Raw genomic sequence first — 26,270 nt, forward strand, 5'->3', positions numbered from 1 at the left:
GCACAGGAGCAAAACGCCTTTTAGTGCGTTCCCATTCATGTTCTCTGATAACCCAATACTTTGGGATCCTTTCCAAAGCCCGATCGGTGCACACTGCTCTCAAAATTTGAGACCCAGAGTTTGATGTTGCCCAATTTACTGCATCTTGGGCCTCCCAACGTAACCAGGCTATAACTTTTTGCTCTTCAGATTCAAATAATTGCAAACCTTGCCAATCAGGCAGCCCTGTAAATGCGGCTAAAGCTTGTTGCAGCCTGTTATGTGCAAAGTCAATTTGAGTTATGCGTGTATTAATGCAAGCCAAACAACAAGTATTATACACTTCTTGATGGACCCACCACCGTTTCTTACAAATACCACACTTAATAAGTAACCATGCCTGACACCACAGCTTAGCACAATTTCTACAAGGGTATCTATTCAGGTAAGGGCGTACAGAGCCTAATCTATTTATAATATCTCTTAATTCTAATAAAGTCTGCCAACGCTCGACTGGAACCCCAGCTCGCCGCAAGATAGGATCAAGAGCACAATGTAGAAGCCGGATCAGTTGTGGTGTTTCATCGATCGGCGGTATCGGGGGCACCTGTAGCCGTGCCAGGTTGATCAAGTGCAGGCTTCACCCAGCGGCTAGGAACCCAAAGGGGGCTTGTGGAGGAAGATACACAAAAATAACCTCTGCCAGAATATATGACCTCTACTGGACCCTCCCAGATGCCTGTTTTGGGGTCCTTATATAGGACCTTCATGCGTGGTACCGGTGGCTGTGCCACTCCCTTGTGATGAATTAAGATAGGTGGTAAATCCTGATCTCCAAATATACACAGATGATTTAGTACAAACAGGGTTTTAGAAAGCCTTTCTCTACTATCTGAGACCTCCTTATGTTTTGCCAGGTAACCCTTTATTGTTGCATTTGCTCGTTCTACCATTGCCTGCCCCGTTGGGGAGTGAGGAATTCCTGTAGTATGTTTTATATCCCAAAGTTGCATGTATTTTTTCACCAAGGCACTACAATAAGCTGGTCCATTGTCTGTTTTGATAGCTTTGGGTTTGCCCAATACAGCAAAGCAACTAGTAAGGTGCCTTATAACATCCCGGCCTCTTTCACCGGGCTGTAGTGTTGCCCATATCATGTGGCTGTATGTGTCAATGCAAACATGGACATATTTTAATCTACCAAATTCAGGGAAATGTGTTACATCCATCTGCCATAACTCATTAGCTTGTAACCCCTTGGGGTTCACTCCCATACCCAAACCAACACCCTGGTTATGAAAACTACAAATAGGGCAGGCCCGCACTATGGCCCTGGCTTCTGCCAGTGGAATTCCAAAACCCTTATGGAGACCCCTTGCATTTTGATGAAAGTTCATATGTGCGTGGCGGGCCCTCTCAAAGGAAGATACTGGAGCTTCCGCCACCGCTACCAATCGGTCCGCTCTGGCATTGCCTTCTCCAAGGCCCTCTGACCACTGATGACTTCTTATATGCAACACAGCATATGGGTCAGTCCTTTGGCCAATGGTGCGTTTAAGCACCATCAATAGTTCCGCTAGTCGGCGTTTTTACACATCCTTAACCATTGCTTCCTCAATTCTGTTAGCAATGTCTGCGACATAGAGAGAATCTGTGACAATGTTAACAGGTTGGTCTATCCAGTTGGTAAAGACCCAGACCACTGCTGATAGTTCCAAGGTTTGTAAAGAGTCCTCCGATGTTGCAGGAATAATTTTGTGTCGCCATTGCTTCTCTTCCATCCACGTCGCAGCAGCTTTACGGGAGCGTTTGCCAGCATCTGTATAGACAGTCACTGCTCCTGAAAGCGGAGAGGATGACCGCAATGGCTTTATTAGCCATCGGTGATTAGACATCCATGCCAGCGTAGAAGGCTGGAGAGGTCGGATACTGATGAGGGTTCCCTCTTCCAGCAACGCTGCCTGAAGATCCATAGAATTTTGTAAGTACCAATAAGGAGAGTGTTTTATCATGTTACCACCCTGGTAGATAATCATATAAGGTGAGGTGAAACACTTGAAAACAGTCGACCCTATCATCTGACCTTAACCAAGGAAGATGAAACTGCAAGGCTTTTGTGAACAACAATATAAACTAACAATTTTAAAACTTAAAATTAATATCACTGAAAATGAACAAAGCTTGATCTCAATAAACTTGATTTAAAACCAACAAATAGAACTTAACCACAATGAAATTCAAAGTTGATATCACTTTAAGAACTTAACTGTAACAGAATTTAAAACTTAACAGAATTTTAACCTTAACAGAATTTAAAACTTATCAAAATTTACATCTAATAATACTTAATTTTAACAGAATTTATGCTTAGCTAAAGGCATTTAACAGGTAACTTAACTATTCAGTAGAACTTTGCTCTTAGGTTTCATTCACACATCAAAACTCTCAAAATCAAAAACCACACTCTCAGCAGTTACAGGTTTCATCTACACATTAAAACACTTAAAAGCAAACAACACTTTCAGCAGGCCTGCAATATTCACACATACACACAAACACTATCTTTAGGCAACACTGTAACAAAATTCAGTTTTTGTTCAAGGCTTTGGCAGCAAAAACTTGTGTTCTTCAAATGAACACAACATAGCAAAAACAAACTTGTCAAAACTCAAAGTTAATGCCACTGGAAGTGAACAGAACTCAATCTTAATAGAACTTAATGGGACATAAAATTACTAAAACTTAAAAATTAATAAATAGTAAATTGAGCAACACTTAAGAAACTTAACTATAATTGAATTCAAACTTAATAGAATTTAAAATTAATGGAACTTAAAACAACAAATATTGAGTAACAGTTGAACTTGGTGTTAATTGAATTTAAGCTTAATGAAATGTAAAATAACAGACAACATAATATACCTGTAATAAAATCTAAATTCATTTAACTTTAATAGTGTTTGAACTTAACAAAATTTAAAATTTAATATAATTTGTGGTGCTTTTATTCTTTTGACTCTGCTTAGTTTTTGTCTTAGGTAAGCTTATCAAGGTATTAATTGAGCTTAATTTTAATGGCACTCAACAGGTAGCCCAAATTATCCAGTATAATTTCACTTATAGGCCTGGTCCACAAATTTAAAAATGCTTTAGAAGCCAAACGACATTTATAGTATGTTTGTCACAGCACTGTCACACCCACACACACAGACACACTCACACACACATAAACACTGCCCCAAACAACACTTATAAATAAAAATATTTCTTTAAATTTAGTGTGGTAGTTTTGGATGTTTCTGCAAATAACTTACATGGGGTAAAGCCTAGGGTGAGTTTTACACAGTTAATTGCATTTAATAATTTTTGTAAATCATTTGATGTTTTGATATAAGGATTTAAGGGTAATGGCTCTAGCTTTATATTTTGTTTAGTTAATATTCACTTTATTTTAAAAAGGGTTTACTGAATTTGTTTAAAACACTGAGTTGGTTTAAAAGCTAAGATATTATGCACCTAATGATGAATGATGCTTTGAGGAAATAGTTCAAAAATTAACTTTGTTAAAATATACTTAGGATAAACACCTTTAAAATTGCTTTGGCAAGGAATTTTAGCTTTTCTTTAAGGTTTTAGTAACTAAGGTTCATCAGGACAATTATGTTGTTACAATGGGTTCTCATTAGTAAAAGCTGGAAACAAGTTTAAATTATAACTTAGTTGCACCAATTAACAGGGTACTTTGAAAATACAGTTATGAATTGATTTTTGGAGCTTTGAAAATAATCTCTCGTAGCACAGTTAGTGTTTGCTGGCGTCATTCGCAGCGGGGCGGTCCCAGTCTCGGTGTTAGTGATGGTTTCAGTGAGCAGGAGGCGGTGAAAGGGGCGTGGACAGCCAGCGGCACCGCCCATCGGGGTGCCTTCTGCGACTTCCGCCTTCTGCTTCAGTTGACAGGAAACCGAGGTCGGAGTAACTTCCGTTTCGCTCTCGGGTTGCAGAGTTTGAACGGCGCGCGGCGGGGCTGTTTCTGGGCGGCGCAGCTGCTCTGAGCTTTCGCTGCTATTACGGTGCGTTTCGGCTTTGCGGGCGGTGGCTCTGATCTGGCAGAAACTGTCGTTCTTTTTCCACGGTTTGTTTGTGCGGCAATGGAGCGATAGAGAGCTACGCTTCTCCCTCCCCCCTGGCGGGGGGGGGCTTCCCCTGCTGCTGCGCCGCGGCTGCTGAAGTTAATAGCTGCATGGTAGAAGCAGCACGGCAACTCTCAAGTTTCTCTCCGCTCTCTGCAACCGCAAATTTCTGTGCCACCCTTGCCAGTTCCAGCTCTGCAGGATGTTGTAAGCAAGCTAGGACTTTACTCCATGGTTTGCCAAGCTTTTTTCCCCAGTTTCTCATCGTCACACATAGCGTCTCTCACCTTATCTCTACTTTCTGCCATTCATCATGGTCAAAAATGCTGTTAGGGTCAATAAAACAACCTTTAGCCAACCCCCATGCTGTCAACGCCATTAAATCACTCTTTATGTCCTTAACCTTAATCCTCCGCTTTTCTACAAAGCAATAAAACAGATCAAAAGTGGCTTGCCTCTTTGCGCACTCACATTCACCCTCAGAGGTTTCCGGCCACTTTTCCTGTCTGGTGCGAGATTTTCACCTCACAAGTCCGGCAGTGTCCAGATCCCGTCCTGATAACGGTTGTCCTGTACGTGCGCCCACTGCTTTGACCCTCCGGGGTGTTTCGGAGCCAGATGCCTGGATTCTCGGCCGTAGCCACGCTGTTCCCCAACAGGTCCAGCCAGATGGGGAGCAGGACCCTTGTTCGTATCACGTCGGGGGTCACCATTTGCCGAGAAACGGAGGCTTGACAATCCAATATGAATTTACCACAAGCTTCAGTTTATTCATTTACAGCATACAATTTTATAGTGTAGTTAACTAACTCATGCATATTCTGTAATCATACAATACTATTGGTTATATACTTCCACGCCCTAAGTTTGGCTACTTGCCTTAACATGTATCTATGTTTACCTATAGTGCCTGATTTCTGCATATCTGTTACCAATTAACGCATTCTTGACGGCCCCCAAGACTCCTATGTTGCAGAAAGTCGTGGTGACCTTAGATCGCTGATTGGACGAAGGTCTCTAATTAATAGTTGGCTGAATATGGCTATTGTTAAGAAGCAATCTATCTACATCTGCGTGTCCCTTCTCTAGAAGCCAGCTTTCCACATAATAGACCTTATTGTTCATTCTTAAGAACTTGCAAATGAGAGCCATTTGGGGTGCAGGCTGCCTCAAACAGAGCTACTGCTAGAAATCTGAGTCAAAGGCAGGACTTGTCTAAGCTCTTGCCTCCATTCGTTACACCCAGGTCTTCCTTTCTCCCCTTTTTAAAAATGGAAGGAATGTTTACCTCTTTCCAGTCACTGGGGACTTTGCCTGACTCTTATGACTTTTCAAATATGATGGAGAGTGGCTTGGTAACAACATCAGGAAGTTCTCTCAGGACCCTAGGATGCATCTCATCAGGTCCCATGGACTTGTGGCTATTCAGCTTCAAGTGGTCTCAAAACTGCTCTTCGATTACAGTGGGAGGGACTTCACTCCCCCAATCCCCACACAGAGGTTCAGGGACTTGAGAAATGTGAGGAACCTTACTTCCAGTGAAGACTGAGGTGAAGAAATCATTGAGTACCTCAGCCTTCTCCATATCTGTTGTTACCAGCTCTCCTTTCTTTTCTGACCTATGTACTTATAGAATCCCTTCTTGTTATTCTTCACATTCCTTGCCGTGTTGTGGCTAGCACAGGTCTTTCCCATGAGAACATTCTTGTATGTTTTATAAACAAAGATAAAGTTTGGATGTTGTTGTTACAGTGTCTCGATATTTGGACAGTTCAGGCCTGGCCAATCAGGCCTAGTGGGAGGTTTCTGACTGACCAATCCGGGTGACCTCTGAAAAGTCTATATATATGTTGGATTCAAATAATAAAGTGCTTTTTCTATGCCACGCTGAGAATCCAGGTTTTCCTTCTCTGCTAGCGGCTCAACAGCGACACCGTGTCCTGTTCCATCTGTGCCTTGGCTTTCCTGACCTCATCCCTTGGCATCTGAACCATATCCCTGTAGTCTCCCTAGGCCACCTGTCCCTGCTTCCACTGGCTGTGAATTTCCTTCTTACTCCTCAGTTTGAGGAGCAGATCCTTGCTCAGGCATGCAGGTTTTCTGCCTGACCTGTTTGATTTCTTACACATGGGGATGAAGAGCTCTTGCACTTTGAGAAAAGTGGCCTTAAAGAGTTGCCAGATCTGGTCAGCTCCTCTTTCCCTAAGGCCAGTTTCCATGGGGATGTCATCCACTAATTATTTAAACAGCTGCAAGTTCGCTCTTCTTAAGTTCAGGGTCCTGACTTTGCTCTTTGGCAGGTCCATGTTCTTTGAGGTTACAAACTCAAACAGGGCATGGTCACTACAGCCCAGATTGCCTCCCATCTTTACCTTTTTAATGAGCTCATCCTCACTCATGAGCACCAGGCCCAGTAATGCTGCTCCTTTGGCTGGTTTTCCAATACCTGGACCATGAAGTTGTCCTGTGCACACTCCAGGAGTCTCCTTGTTGCTTACAGCCAGCTGTATTGCTTTCCCCCAATGCAGGTGGTTGAAATCCCCCATCAGGACAAGAGCCTATGAGCATGATGCTTCCTGTAGCTGAAGCAAGAAGGCCTCATTAACAGGCTCCCCTTGATTGGGCAGTCTATAGTAGACCCCAACCACAAGATGTCCTTTATTGGTCTCATCCATGATTTTTGCCCACAAGCTCTCAACCTGTTTGTGACTGTTTCTCAGAGGCAGCTCTTCACAATCTATCTATTCCTTAGCATAGAGGGCAACACCCCCACCCCTCCTTCCCAGCCTATCTCTTCTGAAAAGCTTGTAGCCCTCAATTGCAGTGCTCCAGTTGTGTGATTCATCCCACCATGTTTCTGTGATGACAATTAGGTCAGAGTTTTTAAATGCACCATGATTTCCAGCTCTTCTTGCTTGTTTCCCATGCTGCATGCATTGGTGCGGAGACACCTCAGCTGGGCTATTGGCCCCTTTACCTTTAGAGAGGAGCCCTTGCTAATTCCTTTTAGACAATTTACAGGTATTTCCTTTCTGCTTCCTAAAGTCTTGGTGTTTCCTGGTGTGGCAGGACGTTCCCCCCCCTCAACCTTTCTGCTCAGTTGCGGAAGATAGATGACTCCAGTTGGGTCAACAGCCTGGTAGGGGTTATCTCTTGGAACCCGAAAGTCTAAGGCCTCTAACCGTAACTCATATTTTGGAATGAAGAGAGAATGTAGAGAAACAAACAAAACTATACTTGCTGACCACACAAGGCACACTTTTATCCTATAAAAACTCACGGGTTTCACAAAAGTAGAAGCTTTTCTACATGGACTCTGGAGTATGAGAAAGCCTCTCCCCAGAGTCTGGATGCAGCTCTGTGGTAACTTCTTGCAGGATTGAGGGAGGATTCTGATGTATCCCAGCACCAAAATTGGATTTTGGTAAGATCATTGGTTTCCTAAATTGTATTATTCTTGCTAGCAATAATAATAATAATAATAATAAAAATAGGCACCTTTTGTGTGCTGTATTCTTGGCTATTCATAGTCTCCTTATTTTGGGCAATATATATATATTTGTTTAGCTATGATTAGTTTTCATATATTGTGTAATATATAAGTTGTTTGGCTCCTTGTTCCATTCTCTCTTGTGTCTAATAAACAGTAATCCATTTTATATTAGACCTAATCGGCCATCATTATAAGAACTTGCACACGAGACTGGGTTTCTGGGGTGCTGGTCGCTCTAAATAGGTTAACTGCCAGTTGTCACAGGCCTAGGCAACCGGCAAAAATCTATCAACCCTCTGTCTCCACTCATAACACCTGGTTCCTCTCTGTCACTCAGAAGAACATCCCCTTCCCCCACCAAATGTAGTTTAAAGCTCTGCTAATTAGTCCAGCCAGCTTGCTTCCCAGAACACTCTTACCCCATCTGGTCTCATCTGATGTCATCATACCTAGTCTCTCTAAGGTGCATCCAGGATCATAGAACCCAAACCCTGAAGTGTGGCACAAGCCACACAGCCAGTAATTCACCTGCTCCATTCGTCTCTTCCTTCCTGGGTCCCAGTCTCCAACTGGGAAAATAGAAGTGACTACCTGTGCTCCTGATCCCTTCAACAGCTTTCCGAGGGACATGAATTCCCTTTTGATATTTTGCAATGTCCTTTTTGCTGCCTCATTTGACCCTACATGAAAGACTAGGAGTCTTCTGGTTTTACCAGGCTTGGTAGCCTCTTTGTGACATTGTGAATGCAGGTCCCTGGTGGTCAGCAAACCTCTCTAGAGAGGTTGTCAAGATGGCAAATAAATAGCTGGTTCCATGCCCTCAGTGAGGAGTCTCCAATTACTAACAGACTTCATGATTTTTTGATGGCACTGGTTCTAAGATGGATGGTTGGTTGCATCACCGTTGTACTATTGTTCTTTTCTTGACTCTATTTGTCATGGAGTCTTCTCCTTCCAGCCCCAGAGCATCATATCTGTTATGTAGGGACACATCTGTAGCAAGGGGGAGACTTCTGCTCTGAGCAGAGACAAGAGTCCAGTCTCCCCTGTCTTGCAAATCAGCCAAGCCTGCCAGCTCAGAGTTGGATGTTAACTTACTTTCCACTTCCAAGGACTGAAGACAGGACTGTTGCTCTGCCTGTGTCAGTGCATAAAACCATGCATCAATCTCCTGCTCAGATTCCCAGATAGTATGCTGTCTGGTGAGCTCTTCATGCAACAAGCTCAAAAAGCTTATCCATCTGGGCACACTTGCACCCATGAAACCCACCTCTGCCTTCAGGCCCTAGGGGGACTTCCATATTCTGGAGTTCCCTGCAGCTGAGGGTCTGGGTAGCTCTTTTGGTTGTCAAGAGGTCTGTTTGGGTGTAGGCATCTACCTGGGAAGACTTTGGCCTCTTTGTCTGGGTTTCAGCCTCAGATCAGCAGTTGCAGCAGGTAGACACCATTTTTGTTCCAGTAGAAGGCTGCTTCTTGTTGCACCCAGAATAGATGTGTCCCTTCCTGCATGTCCTTCTGTACAAACTGCCGCGCCATGCCCTGACTGATGCGCCATGTCCTGGTTGTCTGCCCTGTAAAAGCCCTTCTTTTTATTCTTCATCTCCATTGCAAAATTCAGCTCCAGCTGTGCCTTAAATTTTCTGATCCAATCCCTAGACACCCTAGCAGCATCCCTTTATTATTTCCATTATACATGTCCCTGGTTCCACTGCCTGTACATTTCCTTCTACAGTTTAGCTTGAACAGGAGTTCCTTACTCAGCCATGCTAGTGTCCTGCCTTCCTTGCCTGATTTCTTACACATGAGGATTAAGAGCTCTTGCACTCTAAGAAAAATGTCCTTAAAGAGCTGCCAGTTCTGTTCAGCTCCTTTACTTCCGAGGGCAGTTTCCCTTGGGGTCCCATCTACTAATTCCTTAAACAACTAAAAGTTCATTCTCAGGGTCTTGACTTTACACTTTGTCTGGCCCATATCCCTCAAGATTGTGAATTCCATCAGGGCATCGTCACTGCACCCAGGCTTCCTCTGATATTGACCTCTGCAGTAAATCTGTGTTGGTAAGCAACAGGTCTAGTAACACTTCTTCACTAGTTGGGCTGTCTATTACCTGGATTAAAAAATTCTCCTCAGTGCCCTCCAGTAGCTTGCTGTCCTGCTTTTCCAGGAGGTGTCAGGGTGATTGAAGTCCTCCATCAGGATCAGAGCCTGTGAGTGTGATGCTTCCTGTATTTGAAGTAATAATGTTTCTTCAACAGGGTCCCCTTGATTGGGCAGACTGTAGTAAACACCAGCCACAAGGTTTCCTTTGTGGAAACAGGAGCTCCACGCAGACAAAGATCTGGACAGTTATATCAATCCTTAGGAGGTCTGTTTGGGTGGAGAGTTCAGCATAGGTAGGCGGTAGTGCTTCTGTTTGTGTTACAGCCACAATTTTGCAGTTGTGGAGGGACATCATTTTCTTTCAGCAGGTCACAGTGTCCTTAGGGTTCTCAGAAAACTCACCTAGTTATAGAATGGCAATTCTTTTTAAAGATGTTGTGTTGATTTTGCTTGGCCTGGTTTTTGGTAGTGGGGGGGCAACAGAGATGGCTTCTGTGAGAGGCTTCTGGAAGCTTCTACCAAGTCCAGAAGAGCCAATCCCTGATGGCTCTGAATGATGGACATGCTGCTGGCCAAGCCTGGGCCAATTAGAGATGTTGGTTACGCCTCTATGATAACATATTTAAGAAGAAAATCAAAACAAAGTGAGGGCACACAGGGTTTTTTGAGCCAAAGAAGAGGAGGAGGTGAGAACATGTGAGGGAAAACAACATGGAGACACCAAGGTCAGTGGAGAAGGAGGGGGAGGAGGTACTCCAGGTGCCAGAGCCGAGAATCCTCTGCAAGCCATGGTGAAGACCATGGTGAAGCGAGTTTTCCCCCTGCAGCCCATGGGGTCCACGGGGGATGCAGAGATCCACCTGCAGCCCATGGAGGAGGTGCCCATGCCGGAGCAAGTGGATGCCTGGAGGAGGCTGTGTTCCAGTGGGAGACCCGGTGGAGAGAGGGAGGGTCCTGCTTCCAAGCTGGAGCAGCCTGTCCTAAGAGGACTGCACCTCGTGGACGAGTGACTCATGCCGCAGCAGTTTTGGGAGGATTGTCTGCCCGTGGGAGGAACTCATGTTGCAGCAGTTTTGGGAGGACTGCTGCTTTTAAGATTTGACCATACTGGAGAAGTTCACAGAGAACTGTCTCCCATGGGAGGGACCCCACAGTGCAGCAGAGGAAAGATTCCTCTCCCTAAGCAGCGAAAGATCTCGGTGATGAACTGACCAAACCCCCAATGCCCTGTTCCCTGTGCTGTCGGTGGGAAGGAGGGAAGGGTTGGGGGGAAGAACCGTGTTTTAAGGGCTTTATTTTACTTCTCATTATCCTCCTCTGATTTTGTTAGTAATAAATTCACTTTGTAACTTTAAGTTGAGCCTGTTTTGCTTTTGGAATGTTTCCTCCTGGTCCTTATCTCAACTCATGACCCCTTTGTTTAATTTTTTTTTTCTCTCCTCTGCACAGCCGTGGCAGGGGTGAGAGAGTGAGTGGCTGTGGTGGGTGCCTGGCATTTGGCCAGGGTAAAACCATGATATGTTGTCCTTCTAATTGTAATTTCCTAGATGTCTCAAGCTTCTGGGTAGGCTTGCACAGCCACCAGTTAGTTGGGGTGACCTCTAAGGATACAGTCTAAGCCTGTGGATGAACAGACCAGGCAGCAGCTCCATAACTGGCAGAGTTTCCTTCCCTTCTCAAACACAATTCTAATCAAACTGATGATGATGCCCTGAACAGATACCGTATTCTGTTTGCACACCCTGGTCTAGTGATCTTGATCTCAGCACTCTCTAGGGACCAGTTATATGCAATTTTGTAGTGGGTTGACCCTGGCTGGATTCCAGACACCCACTAAACCTTCTCTATCATTCCCCTCTGCAGCTGAATCTCTTGGCTGTCAAGCACTTTCCTCTTTGGTGTAGTTATAGTTACGGCCGGCAGGGGCGCTGTTGGCTCCCGGCCAGGCAGGGTAGGTGCGCTGTGGCGAGAGCTCAGCCACCTCTCTCCACTGGGTAATCGCGGCTCAGCCGGTGGAAGAGATAGAAAAGGAGAGAAAGTAGATGAGACTTTTAGACCAGTGGTCTCCAAAATGGGGTGCATGCACCCCAGTGGGTGCACAAGATAATTTGTTGAAGTGTGGGAAAAAATATTAGAATTTCTATTTATAGTTATTTGTTAACTAAAAAGAAAAAAAGAAAAAATTAAGCTTTAGTAATATTTAATATGTGGTTTGACACTGGTGCCCTCACTCATTCTGTATGCCAGTCACATGTCATATATGGTAGGCAAGGTATCTTGAGGGAAGAGTGGATGTTTCACAATGCAAAGGTTGACAGTGATGCCCTCACGCATTTTTTAATGGCCTTTTAAAGCCATTCCCCCTTGTCCTGTCACTACATGCTCTTGTAAATTGTCCCTCTCTGTCTTTCTTGTAGGCTTCCTTCAGGTACTGGAAGGCGGCAATTGGGTCACCCCAAAGCCTTTTCTTCTTCAGGCCAAACAATCCCAATTCTCTTGACTTTTCCTTGTAGGAGAGGTGCTCCATCCCTTTAATCATCTTGGTGGCCTCCTCTGGACTTGCTCCAACAGGTCAATGTCCTTCCTGTGCTGGGGACTGTAGAGCTGGATGCAGTACTCCAGGTAGGGTCTCATGAGGGTAAAGAGGGAGAATCCCCTCCTTCGACCTGATGGCCATGCTTCTTTTGATGCAGTTCAGGATACGATTGGCTTTCTGGGCCACCAGTGCACATTGCCAGCTCATGTACAGCCTCTCATCCACCAGCGCCCCCAAGTCCTTCTTGGCAGGGCTGCTCTCAATCCGTTCATCCCCTAGCCTGTATTGATACAGGGGGTTGCCCTGACACAGGTGCAGCACCTTCACACGTGGTCTTGCTAAACTGTGTGAGATTCCCATGGGCCAACTTCCCAAGTTTGTCCAGGTCCATCTGGATGGCATCCTGTCCTTCAGTTGTGTCAACCGCACCACTCAGCTTGGTGTCATCCGCAAACTTGCTGAGGGTGCACGTGATCCCTTTGTCTATGCCATTAATGATGATATTAAATAGCACTGGTCCCCATACAGATCCCTGAGGGACACCACTTGTCAGTGATGTCCATGGGGACTCTGAGCCATTGACCACTACACTCTGGATGCGACCCTCACACCAATTCCTTATCCATCTAATGGTCCACCTATCTAATCCATTCCTCTCAAATTGGAGAGAAGGATTGTGGTTGTAAGAAAGGGGTGCAAGCAGGGAGGCGAGGAGGCACGGCGGCAGAAGGACGCACAGCAGGCAGGCTGCGGTTCTCCAGAGGTTTATTGTAAGGCGCAGCAGGGAGAGGTCCAGGGAAGGAGAGACGGGGTGGAGAGGCGGGGACGGGCACGGGGTCTGGAGCTCCGGAGGCTGCAAGCTGTCAGCGGCAGTTCTCATGGCGGTGGAATGGCAGCGGCAAGAAGCAGCGAGCAACCAGTGGCATAGGGTTTTAAGGGGGAGGAGAGAGGGAGTGGTTTGGCACGCAGGCCAACCGGGAAAGCCATAGGGAAGAGGGACAGGGGTATCAACCAATGATTACAAAGGAGGGGAGGATACATAATTTAAACCAACCAATGCTGTCCTGTCACCATGAGTGAAACAGCACAGGCTGTCCCTGCCCCCACGGCCGGCTCTCTGGCTGGCAACTTGGAGGCATAAACCTCCACAAAGGATGTTGTGGGGGACCATGTCAAAGGCTTTACAGAGGTCCAGATAAATGACATCTGTAGCCCTTCCCTTGTCCACTGATGTAGTCACCCCATCATAGAAGGCCACAGGTTGGTGAGACAGGTTTTGCCCTTGGTGAAGCTGTGCTGGTTGTCCTGAATCACCTCCATGTCCTCCATGTGCCTTAGCAGAGCTTCTAGGAGGATCTGTTCCATGATCTTCCCAGGCACAGAGGTGATGCTGACAGGTCAGTAGTTCCCAGGGTCCTCCTTTCTAACTTTTTTCCAAGATGTGTACAATGTTGCCTCTTTTCCAGTCACCTGGGACTTCTCCTGACTGCCATGGCTTTTCAAATGTCATGGAGAGTGGCTTGGCAACTACCCTCAGGAGTCTGGGATGCATCTCATAGTGTCCCACAGACTTATGTATGTTCAGGTTCTTAAGGTGGTCATGAACCTGATCTTCACTTAGTGGGAGGGACTTTGCTCCCCCAGTCCCCATCCTGTTGTCCATCCACTTGAGAGGTGTTGGAAGAGAGGTTTCCATGGAAGACTGAGGCAAAAAAACTGTTGAGCACCTCAGCCGTTTCCTCATCTGTGGTTTCCAGTTCACCAGTGTTGTTTATCAGGGGGGAATATGCCTTCTTTGAATTTCCTTTTCTGGCTGACATACCTGTAGAAGCCATTCTTGTTATTCTTTGTGGCCTTTGCCAGGTTCAGTTCCAGCTTCACCTTGTCCTTCCTTACCCCATCCCTACACAAGCATACTTCATCTCTATACTCTTCCCAGGTCACCTGTCCTTGTTTCCACTGCCTGTGCATTTGTTTCTTTCTCTTTATTTTGACCAGCAGTTTCCCTACTCAGCCATGCTGGTCTCTTGCCTTCCTTGCCTGATTTCTTGTTCCTGGGGATCGCAAGCTCTTGCACTCTACGGAAGACTTTGTTAAAGATCTGCTAGCTCAGTTCCATTCCCTTGTTCTGGAGGGCAGTGTCCCAGTGGATCCTATTGACTATCTCCTTGAAGAGCTGGAAGTTTGCTTTCCTAAAGTTCAGGGGCCTAACTTTCCTCCTTACCTGACACTTATCCCTCAGGACTGTGAACTCCACTGGTGCATGATCACTGCAGCCCAGGCTGCCTCCAGTCTTGACCTCCCCAATTAGTTTGCTCATGTTGGTGGCCATCAGATCCAGTATCGCATCCCCTCTGGTAGGGCTGTCTATTACCTGGCTCAAGAAGTTATCCTCCATGCATTCCAGGAGTCTTCTGGATCACCTACAGCTCACCGAGCTACTTTCCCAGCAGACGTCAGGGTGATTGAAGTCTCCCAGCAGGACAAGAGCTGAAGCAACATGGCTTCATCAATAGGTTCCTCTTGGTTGGGCAGCCTGTAGTAGACACCAACCACAAGGTTCCCTTTGTTGCCTCAGTCTCTGATTCTTACCCATGGGCTTTTGACCTGCTCATGGCCATAGCTTTCTAGCAGCATGGTGGCTTCCAACTCCTTCTGTTTGTTGTCCATGCCACGTGCATTGGTGTAAAGGCACCTCGGCTGTGTCGCCTTCCTAGAGGAACACCTTTTAATTCCTTTGAGATATTTCCCCGGTGTTTCCCTGTTGGCCTCTGTTACCTGACGAGTCCCTGTCTCATCTCTGTAAAACTGTGAGCCTGTTCCAGTGTGGCCAGCACATTTCAGAGTCACAGGGACAGGGCCCTCACTAGCACCCTGTCCCTCTAACCTTTACATCTCATCCCACAGCTTGCCAAGGACAAGCCTGATATTGTCTCCCTCTCCCCCATCACATCTAGTTTAAAGCTCTGCCAATGAGCCCTGCTAGTTCCCAAGAAAAGACTCTCCTCCATCTCTGAGAAAGGTAAGTCCTCACCGACCTTGGTGTCTTCAGGGGTGTTTCTCTCACATTTTTCTCACACCTCTTTATCACAACTGTTGCACAGCATTTTTTACCCTTTCCTAAATATGTTATCACAGAGGTGTCACCAGCATCGCTCATTGGCTCAGCTTTGGTTCGACTTGGAGCTGGCTGGAACTGGCTCTGTCCAACATGGCAACTCTTGATCTCTTCTCACAGAAGTCATCTTTGCAGCCCTCCCGCTGCCAAAACCTTGCCACATCAACCCAATACATACACCTTGTCCTTCATCCCAAGGGGCTTCCAGTGCTAACTTCATGGCAAAAATGTCATTTGAGACACCCTTGTTACCTGCATATATTTGATTACGCAGAAAATATAGCCCTGCCCTGCTGCTGGGTTTTTGATAATGGGCATGAAGTACGAGTTCTGGTTTACATGATAGATATTTTCATAGCACAGTCTGCACTTCCAGCCTTTACATTTGTGAGGTCTTTTCCACATAGGCTGCCTACTTCTGACAGAAAATCATAGCCAAACAATCAATTTGTGTTTTTAAAAGTCAGGGCCTTGTGCCTCTGCAAACATTCCCCAGACCTGCACAGCAGTTTGTATTCTCATGCCTGTGTTAAGTGCACAGTCACACAACAGGCAGAGTTGACAATAATATTTACAGCTCTGGCCCTGATTATATAACATATGACAAAGCTTAAATAACTTTCTTGCCCCAAATAATTTCCTGACATCCTTAACACCATGAAAAAGTTCATTGCGCAAAAGCGAGAAACAGATCTTGGGATATGTAAGACTATTGTTTGGCTTAAAAATCCCCCAACCTTTTTCCCCTGAAATAAGAGGCTGGCATGTACATTAACATGTATCAGAGTCTCAAACAAGAGGATGTCACTCAGCATGAACTTCCTGTACACAGATCACCCCAGTATTAAGAGATGTTATAAGTAGCCACTGCATCCAGCAGCTACAGGGCCTGGTGATTCCCCCTGACTGGCTGCTGGAGCCCAGCCAGGAGACTTGAGGGTCTCTATCCCAGGCTGATGTACACAGCTGCTGCTTTCACATTTGCAGGTTCAAGCAGTGAGGCTGACAGGGTATCCCTGTATTGGATTTGCATGACAAGGTTTTGATTGTGGGGAGGCTACAGGGGTGGCCTCTGTAAGAAGCTGCTAGAAGCTATGTCCAATACAGCCAGTGCTGGCTGGCTCCAAGTTGGACCCCCTATGGGCCAAGGCCAAGCCAATGGCAGCGACAGTGTGATAGCATATTTAAGAAGGGGGAAAAAGCTCTGTGCACCAGCAGCCGGAGAGACAAGTGAGAATATGTGAAACAAAGAACTCTGCAGACACCAAGGTCAGTGGAGAAGGAGGGGGTGGAGGTTCTCCAGGCACCAGAGCAGAGATTCCCCTGCAGCCCGTGGTGAAGACCATGGTGAGGTAGCTGTACCCCTGCAGCCCATGGAGGTTAATAGCAGAGCAGGCATCCCCCTGCAGCCCATGGAGGTTAATAGCAGAGCAGGCATCCACCTGCAGCCCGTGGAGGACCCCATGTCAGAGCAGGTGGATGCGCCCAAAGGAGTCTGTGACCCAATGAGAAGCCTGCACTGGAGCAGGTCTCTTGGCAGGACCTGTGGACCCATGGAGAGAAGACCCCACGCTGGAGCAGGTTTGCTGGTAGGGCTTGTGACCCTGTGGGTGACCCACACTGGAGCAGTCTGTTCCTGAAGGACTGCATCCTGTGGAAGGGACCCATGTGGGAACAATTCATGAAGAACTGCAGCCCATGGAAGGGACCCACATTGGCAAAGTTTGTGGAGGACTGTATCCTGTGGGAGGGACCTCATGCTGAAGCAAGGGAAGAGTGTGAGGAAGAAGGAGCTGGAGAGACAAAGTGTGATGAACCAACTGCAACCTCCATTCCCCATCCCCCTGGGCTGCTTGGGGGAAGGAGTTTGAGAACTTGGGAATAAATTAAGCCCAGGAAGAAGGAAGGGGTGGGAAGAAGCTGTTTTAAGATTTAGTTTTTATTTTTCATTATCCTACTCTGATTTGATTGGTAGCAAATTAAATTAATTTTCCCCAAGTGAAATCTGTTTTGCCTGTGACGGTATTTGGTGAGTGATCTCTCCCCGCCCTTATCTCAACCCACGAGCCTCTTGTTATTTCTTCTCTCTCCTATCCAGTTGTGGAGGGGAGTGACAAAGCGGCTTTGGGGGGCACCTGGCATCCAGCCAGGGCCAACCCACCACAATCCTGTAGATACACACAGAGGACACCAACACAGCTAACTACACGCTACTGCTACAGACAAGAATCTGCCTTTAACAGCACCTACATATAAGACTACTAAGACTCACATGAAACATAAGTATAGACAGCCAAGTCCCCTTCCTCCTTCCTGACTGGTAAAGACTGAAGTTTACAAGTGAGAGCACACACTCCCTCATTCTAAATTCACAAGCACACACACTTTTGCAGATCCTTCACACAGTGGCACAGACCTTCTGTTTGTTTGATACCCCTAATTGGATTCTGAGCCCTCTTACCCACTCCACAGGTCTCCTACTTGCTGCCTAGTCTGGCTTGATGCTTGCTAGCAGATGCACATGTTTACAAACGCACACAATCATCTCACAGGGAGTCCACACTTACAGGTGGTCCTGAATACCAGCACTCTGCCCATCTGATATCCCTACACAGACCCTGAGCCTCCTACTTGCGTTCTGATCCAGCTTGAAGTTTGGTAGTGAATTACGCACACAGTCCTCCACACACGCCAGGTTTGGGAAAGATATATATACACTGCCCCAGCAGCTGACACCCAAACACATTGGCCTGTGACCCATGGTCTTACTCCAGTCACTGGTGCTGCCACCCTCACTCACCCTGGCCTGCCAAGGAGCTATGTCCAGGACACATCCCAGTCACATTTAAGCGGAGCCGAGACCCCTGCTCCAGTGATTGGTACTGAGACAACCATATTCACTTCGGGTGCTGACACCATAAGCGAGGGGGCACCTACACTCCGAATCTGACTCCACTTGTTGGCACCAAATCCACTCATGCTGGGCTTGGGCTACCCAGTAGCTGGTATCTAGTCCATACAGCACTCACACACACAAGGTAGAGAGACAGATTACACAGAGAGATAGTTAAGAAAGGATTTACTAAGACAGACTACAGTGATCAAGCACAGGGCATGGTCAAACAAACATATTAAATGGCTCCATTTTATATGACTGGCCTCTTTTATACCCATTTTATACCCGTTTCTATTCTCTGCTTTGTTCCTCCCCAGTCCCCTTCTCCTAAATATTCCCTGATAGATTTTGGAACAGGTCTTCCCTTGAATATCCCAAATCCTCATGTGTCTCTTGTTTCCCTCTTCTTATCAGTTACAAAGTTCAGGTGGCCCTCTTGAAAAGCTGTGCCTCTAGTTTCTTGATGGCCCATCAATTAGTGACCAGAGACTTTTGTTCCTTGGTATAGTCTCTGTTGTCCTTTGTCTACCAGGTTTGTGTGTTCTCATTAGTCGCTTTCCCCTTTACTTATTATCTTATTTTGCATTGAAAAGGTCCTTGATCAGATAACCTTAATGAAGCAGATGAACTCCCTTTTCCACATATCCTGACACTCAGTTTGTTTTGAAGCTCTTTTGCACCCATTAACATTTCTGCATCTGTTAGATCCCTCTGTGCTGTAAGCACTGCAAGACTCCCAGCAAAACAGATATTATTTTCGTTGTTATTTAGACCAATTAAATAGAAGTGCTGTTTATCTGTTTTAGAATGAGGGATAGACTGTAGGGTTCTGTGCATCCCATCCCCAATGCCTCTTACAATAAAGATGGCCAGGCAGACAGTCTGATCAAAACACAGCTCTCTTACTTTGTAGGAGAGTGCTGAGCCAATCTTTAAAAAAAAAAAAAAATCTGCATTCATACTGCTTACATCAGTAGTGGGAGGAAATAAATTTGTTCATGCTGATAGCTTCAACAAACTGGCGTAATTGCCAGTTTCAAACAGCTGGAGTAGATGAACAAAAATCTGCTCTACACCCCGAACAAATGTTTCATAAGTTTGATGTAGTGATACCTGATATAAATTAACAATACAGTACTCTTCTACACTTCATCTAGCCCAAAACCTGGAAATCAACCATTTCCACTGCTGCACATATGTCACTGTAGTACCCGGGGCAGAGAGATTAGCACAGACACGAATCTAGTGGCAAAGCAGAGAGAGAGAGCTTTATTGTTTATAACTTCTGCTTATATGTGTTAAAATCCCATAGGTGATTGGTCAGTGGTCACCCACCTCCTGAGGTGATTGGCTGAAGTCTTACAACACTCAATTCCAAACATTCTTTGTTTTAAACCCAAACAGATCAGGAAAACAGCAGGTGTTTAGATATTATTTACAAAAACTATCTGATTGTTTTCATAGCTTGCATGAGAAAAGAGAGATTCTCACAGAATACTGCAAGAAGCAAGGAAAACCTTCTGCTAGCAGCTTTTCAGTATCCACACACATGCTCTATGGAAGCCACAAGCTGGACTTCCTTCACCTCCCCTGCTACATTTGAGGGCTAGGCTTTCAAATTCCCCCTGAAGGGCTTGAGGGTGTTGCTGGTAGTCTCTCCAGGGAGTCATCCTCATTGAGAACTTTTGGGAGCATAGCCTCTTGATCTGCAGGGAGCTGTGGTAACCAGGAAGTCACTTCCAGGGGGTCATCTCCTGCCCTATTAAGACACATCAGTGGTCCATCAGGTTCAGGAAAGCAGTTAACATTTTATGACCCTTGAGGTCCCTGTAAAACCCTTGCCAACAAGATGCTTGAAGTGGTGCAAAATTCATTTAGTTTTCCTAATTAGTAGTCTTCCTTATAACAGTGTTTTCAGTTTTGCTAACCTGTGAACCAAATCCCTAGAATTATCAGCACCAGCAGCCATTTTACACCCTCCTTCTTGCCTACCACTCCTTGTACAGGATAATAATCATGGTCTTTCATCTCTGCAACACCTCATTGGCTCTTATTGTTCACCTTGCTCCTTCTGCAGTAGCTGAAGTCTCTAAGAGATAATCCTTCCAAACAGTAAGATGTACAAAGTTACAGGGAAAATTTCCAAGGAAACTGATGAAGCATGATGGACTTATCATCATCAAACAAACCACTAGAAAATATTAAGATGTGTGATTGAAAGCATATGCAACGTTGAACCACTACAGCTAAAACAAGATAACTTTGAATCTAGAACCTTAAGGTGAGGAAGAGGCAAATCTGGGCATTTTATGCATTCTGTATATTTCATGCTAAGTATTTTACTTCACTAATCTCTGTAATATAAATGTTTCATTTAAGGGAACAATTTGTCCCTTATTTAGTTCCTTATTTGGCAGCTCTTAGTGCCAGCACTGCTCCTATAGTGCTTTATTTTTTACATTACTATTGTGTAGTCAGTTTGGTTTTATTTGCATAGGAACTAAGGACATAGATAGGTGGATGAGGTCTCTGAAAGAGACATTCCAAAACTAGTTACAATTTGCATCTTTGTAGGTTTATTTACAAAAAAAAAAAAAAATTGTGACAAATTAAATGAGCAGGCAGCCAATTGATTGCCCAGTCTTTCCTAAGACTGGGAGAAGGTCTAATCATGCACGATGTAGAAGTACTTTAGACCATAAAGACACAGTGATTTCAGAAGCTTCAAATTTGCATTTTCGGTAAGTAAACACAGCATGACAAGATGCATTATGCAGTACTTTTCACAGTGAAACACAAAGTCCGTGGAGGCATTCAAGAAACAACTGGACGTGGCGCTTAGTGCCATAGTCTATTTGACAAGGTGGTGATCAGTCTAAGGTTGGACATGGTGATTTCAGAGGTCTTTTCCAACCTAAATGATTTTGTAATTCTGAGATTGGTATTCTATCCTACTACTGCAACCTACTGCTTTTAAAAAGCAGTATTGTAGCTCAAGCTTGGCAGAATTGTGAACATTCTTGAAGAGAAAGAATAATTTTACTGAGGGAATCACCAGATTCTCCTATAAAGTGCAAGACAGTTTCACATTTTCTCATAGAAAAATCAAAGATAAAACTGACATTTGGGGACAAAAACATATATCTGTAATGCTTCCAAAATGCATTTTTCCTGTGTTTTGAACTTTTTTTACTTTTATCAGCTCTTACAACTTAGTGTTCTAATTTGATACAGAATCAATGTCAATAAGAAAGGTGGATTCCCTCCTCCTGTCTTCCAACAAACATGAAAACTAAAACATTCTAGTTCCTTTGTTCCATGAATATGGAAACAAATCATACTCCATGCAATTCAACAAAAGTTATGTACTCTTCTGGAATTTACACCTGCTGTGTTTCTTCTGGAATTTAAACCTGCTGTATTTTCAAAAAAAAAAAATTCCCCAAATTTTGTGATATGGCAAAAACAGAATTCTCAACTGAAATTAAAAGTTTTTAAATTGAGCACACATTATTATCTTCCCTGAAATTTCTCTTAACCCAAGTACTAATAAAAAGATGATCTTCATCATAATGGCAGAAAGGAAGGAGTGTTAAAGTGGAAGGAAATTCCAATATGGAACTTTGCACATTAGTGTAGCCCTGAAAGGAATTTACCACTGCTTCCTCCTATCCCCCAAGAATCCACTTGGAATATAACTCACAAGGAACAAAAGAAATTTATGAATATGCAACATGCAAAAGGATCTAAAGAATCTTCATTTTGCTACTTTCTACAAATATTGCTACCAACAGATGTATTGGCAATGTGGCAAAAAAACTGTGGAATTTGAACTTACACTACAGTTATAATTAATACAGCTGAGTATAGAGCCTGTGCCTATGTACATACCCAGCCCACTTAGTCATCAATAGAACACCCCCAGGAACACCTCCAGACAGTTTCTGTCTTCATAAGGTAATTGACCAATTGATAAAGGACCCCCCCTTCCGGGCATGGCAGCACTCAGTGATGGTGTGACTTCATTTCAGGCCATGATAGTCCACTGTCACTCTCCATTCTCCATTAGACTTAAGCACAGGCCGTATAGGGCTACTGAAGGGTGAAAGAGTCTTGCTGACCACTCCCTGGCTCTCCAGCTCATGGATCATCTTATGGATAGGAATCATAGTGTCTCGGTTCGTGCGGTATTGCCAACAATGCACTGTAGTGGTGGCAATCGTTACTTCCTGTTCTTCAACCCTCAAGAGTCCTACTGCAGAAAGGTCCTCTGAGAAACCAGGCAAGGTGCTCAACTCTCTAATGCCCTCTGTTTCCGCAGCAGCCATCCCAAAAGCCCACCTGAGTCCTTTTGGGCCTTTGAAATAACCACTCCTGAGGTAATCTATACCAAGAATACATGGGGCCTTTGGACAAGTCACAATAGGATGTTTCTTGCACTCCTTCCCAGTCAAGCTCACCTCAGCTTCCAACAGAGTCAACTGCTGAGACCCCTGTGGCAGGATGCTCCCCCCTCCCCCTTCTCTCTCTGATCAGTCCCAAGAAATGGATGGATCAACTTAGGTTGATAGCCTAATCAACAGCTATCTAGTGCTGGCGACTGAAAGTCTGAAAAGACACTCCCCTGTGGAATGTAGAGAGAATGTGAGAAAATTTTCAGTGACTACAAATACACACTTTTATCCTATAAAAAGCTCACGAAATCTCAGAAAGGTAGAAGCTTTCTACATGGACACTGGAGTGTGAAGTAAAGCCTTCTCCCCAGGGTTTGGACGCAGCCCTGTGGTTACTTCCCTGGGATTGAGTGAGGAAGTCTTAATGTATTCCAGCTCCAAACTGGATTTGGTGAGATCATTGAGTTTCCTAAATTGTATTATTCCGGCTAACTTATAGGTACCTTTCTTAACTTGCATTTCAGCTAGCTCAAGCAAGCATTTCTTAACTTGCATTATCGTTCAAGCAAGCATTTCTTGCACTTTTAACTATTTTTATAGTTCAAGCAAGGTTTTACCCCATAATTGCATTTTTAGCTATTATAGTGTTGCAATTATGTATTCATTGTGTGTTTATGTGTGTCAATCTGTTCTATGTTTGTATGTTTGTTATGTTCTGTGTCAAATAAATGGTATTTTTAGACAAATCGGTCAGATATCAAAGAATCTTGCGAACGGGACTAAGTCTTGGGGAACTAGCTGTCTTAAAGTCTGTCAAACTGCAAAAACACATAAATCTCCTGTCTCCCATGCAAGACAACCCCCCGTCACCCCAGTAATAGAAACAGGTTCTGCCCTACATGTCCCGATGGTATTAGAGTACATTGTGAGCCAGTGTCAACCAAAGCCTTGTATTTTTGTGGTTCTGATGTGCCAGGCCATCGGATCCACACAGTCCAAAAGACCTGATTTTCTCTGGCCTCTACCTGGCTAGAGGCAGGGCCCCTCTAGTCCTGGCTATCCTTCCATCCCTGGGCGTACATTCTGGAGGTTCCTTCAAGGGGATCAGACATGTCATCCTCCCTTCTGTTATGCCTAGCAGCTCAGTCACGGGAAACTGGAGCTACATTCATTCTTGTAGAACTCCCTGCATTAGTAGTTTCCTCCTTTAGCTTATGCACCCATGCTGCTAAGACAACAGTGAGTTTTCCATCCCATCTTCTCATGTCTTCCCCATGCTCACACAGGAAGAACCACAGGTTGGCTCATGGGGTGTACCCCCTCTCCCTAGCTGGAGGATATCTGCTTCTGATAAGAGTGGCTCTGGTCTGCGTTGATGAGACTTGGAGAAGGCCCTATTTAAGCTCCTTGCTGAGTTTCTGATGGGTCTCTTCAATCCTGTCTTCCAATTTCCACATATGCTTGGTAAAGTTGTCTTGCATGGGAGAGAGAAGCCTTATGAGTTTCTGCAGTTTGCCAGGCTTCTGGCAACAGATTAGGGTAGCTAGCTCCCCAAGACTTAGTCCCGTTCACAAGATTCTTTGATATTTGACTGATTAGTCTAAAAATACCATTTATTAGACACAGAAAATAACAAACATACAAACATAGAACAGATTGACATACATACACACACAATGAATGCATAATTGCAAAACTATAATAGCTAAAATGCAATTATGGGGTAAATGCTTGCTTGAACTATAAAAATAGTTAAAAATGCAAGTTAAGAAAGGTACCTATAAGTTAGCCAGAATAATACAATTTAGGAAACCAATGATCTTACCAAAATCCAATTTTGGAGCTGGGATACATTAGAATCCTCCCTCAATCTTGCAAGAAGTTACCACAGGGCTGCGTCCAGACCCCTGGGGAGAAGTCTTCCTCATGCTCAGTGTCCATGTGTGGCAGGACAGACACCCCCCCCCTTCTCTCTCTCCCTGATTGCTAGCCGAGATCGATGGCTCAGATTAAGTCAATGGCTTAATCCTGACTATCAGTGCTGGCGTCTGGAACTCAGAGCGAGACACTGAGAGAATGTGAATAATTTTCAGGTGACCGCAAATACACACTCTTTTCCCTATAAAACACCACGAAAAACTCAGTAAAATCAGAAGCTTTCTACAGCGTGAAGAAATGCCTTCTCCCCAGGTCTGGACACAGCTCTGCGGTTACTTCCCTGGGATTGAGTGAGGAAATCTTAATGTATTCCAGCTCCAAATATGGATTTGGTAAGATCATTTGAGTTTCCTAAATTGTATTATTCCGGCTAACTTATAGGTACCTTTCTTAACTTGCATTTCAGCTAGCTCAAGCAAGCATTTCTTAACTTGCATTATCGTTCAAGCAAGCATTTCTTGCGTTTTTAACTATCTTTATAGTTCAAGCAAGGTTTTACCCCATAATTGCATTTTTAGCTACCATAGTGTTGCAATTATGTATTCATTGTGTGTCTATGTGTGTCAATCTGTTCTATGTTTGTATGTTTGTTATGTTCTGTGTCAAATAAATGGTATTTTTAGACAAATCGGTCAGATATCAAAGAATCTTGCGAACGGGACTAAGTCTTGGGGAACTAGCTGTCTTAAAGCCTGTCAAACTGCAAAAGCACATAAATCTCCTCTCTCCCATGCAAAACAAAATGGCGTAGTCAGCAGGATATCTGGCATACGATTTAAGAAATTAACAGCTAAAGAGCTAACATCTTATTTTACGGAAGCACAAAAATTCACATAGCTATGAGTAACTCTCTATATTGTGTAGTATATGAGTGTTTAGCTTCTTTGTTCTGTTATCTCTTACGTCTAACAAACCATTTTATATGAAACCTAAATCAACCATCATAAACTTGCAAAATGACACTGGGTGTAGAGAGTGCTGGTCGCTCTAAAAATAGATTAACTGCTAATTGCCAAAGGCCTAGGTAATCAGGAAAAAATCTATCAGCCCTCTGTCTATAAGCAAAATGTGTAACAAACAATCTTCAGCAAAAATTTACACTCTGCTGGTGAGAAACTAGCTTAAAATGAGGAAAAAAAAAAAACCTCTGATGAAATTACACGAAGCACAAAACTTGCTGAAAATTAACGAATCTCTCATGTACTTGCTTTATATCTAAAAATTGCATGTAATTAGTAAGCAAAAATGATAAAAGAAATTCCAGAGTTAATAACACCACCTGGGAATAAAATTATGAAATTCAGAAAAACTCTGATAAAATTAATGATTCAAATGTTGAATTGAATCCTCACAGAAGCATAAAAACCCCTATCTCTAAAAAGGAGAAGAAAATCTCTTTAGCACAAACAGTGGGGGGGGGGGAAGCGGAGAAACAAACTCCTCCGTTTCAATGAAAAAATAAAAAACCTCTTAGCAAACTTCCAACCCCCTCTCCCCTATCTCTCTCTCTCTCTCTCTCTCTCTCTCTCTCTCTCTCTCTCTCGTTTCTACATACCTTTCACAAACCTCTAATTCCTGGATTTACTCATTTCTTCCCGTATATTATCAATATGCTTTAAAATCTCTGGCGTGTGTATGTAGTGTGTGTGAAAGTGTATAAATTAAATCATGTCGACATGTATCTCG

General features: G+C 44.4%; 1 pseudogene; it reads left to right on the plus strand.

Annotated features, from left to right (window-relative positions):
- Window positions 1-10,571: 10,571 nt before the first annotated feature.
- LOC146425466 (E3 ubiquitin-protein ligase RNF38-like) overlaps window positions 10,572-26,270 on the plus strand; it is a 130,834-nt pseudogene continuing 115,135 nt past the window's right edge.

Source organism: Lichenostomus cassidix, chromosome W, assembly GCF_008360975.1.
Source record: "Lichenostomus cassidix isolate B80296 chromosome W, HeHo_3.0, whole genome shotgun sequence".
NCBI lineage: Eukaryota > Metazoa > Chordata > Aves > Passeriformes > Meliphagidae > Lichenostomus > Lichenostomus cassidix.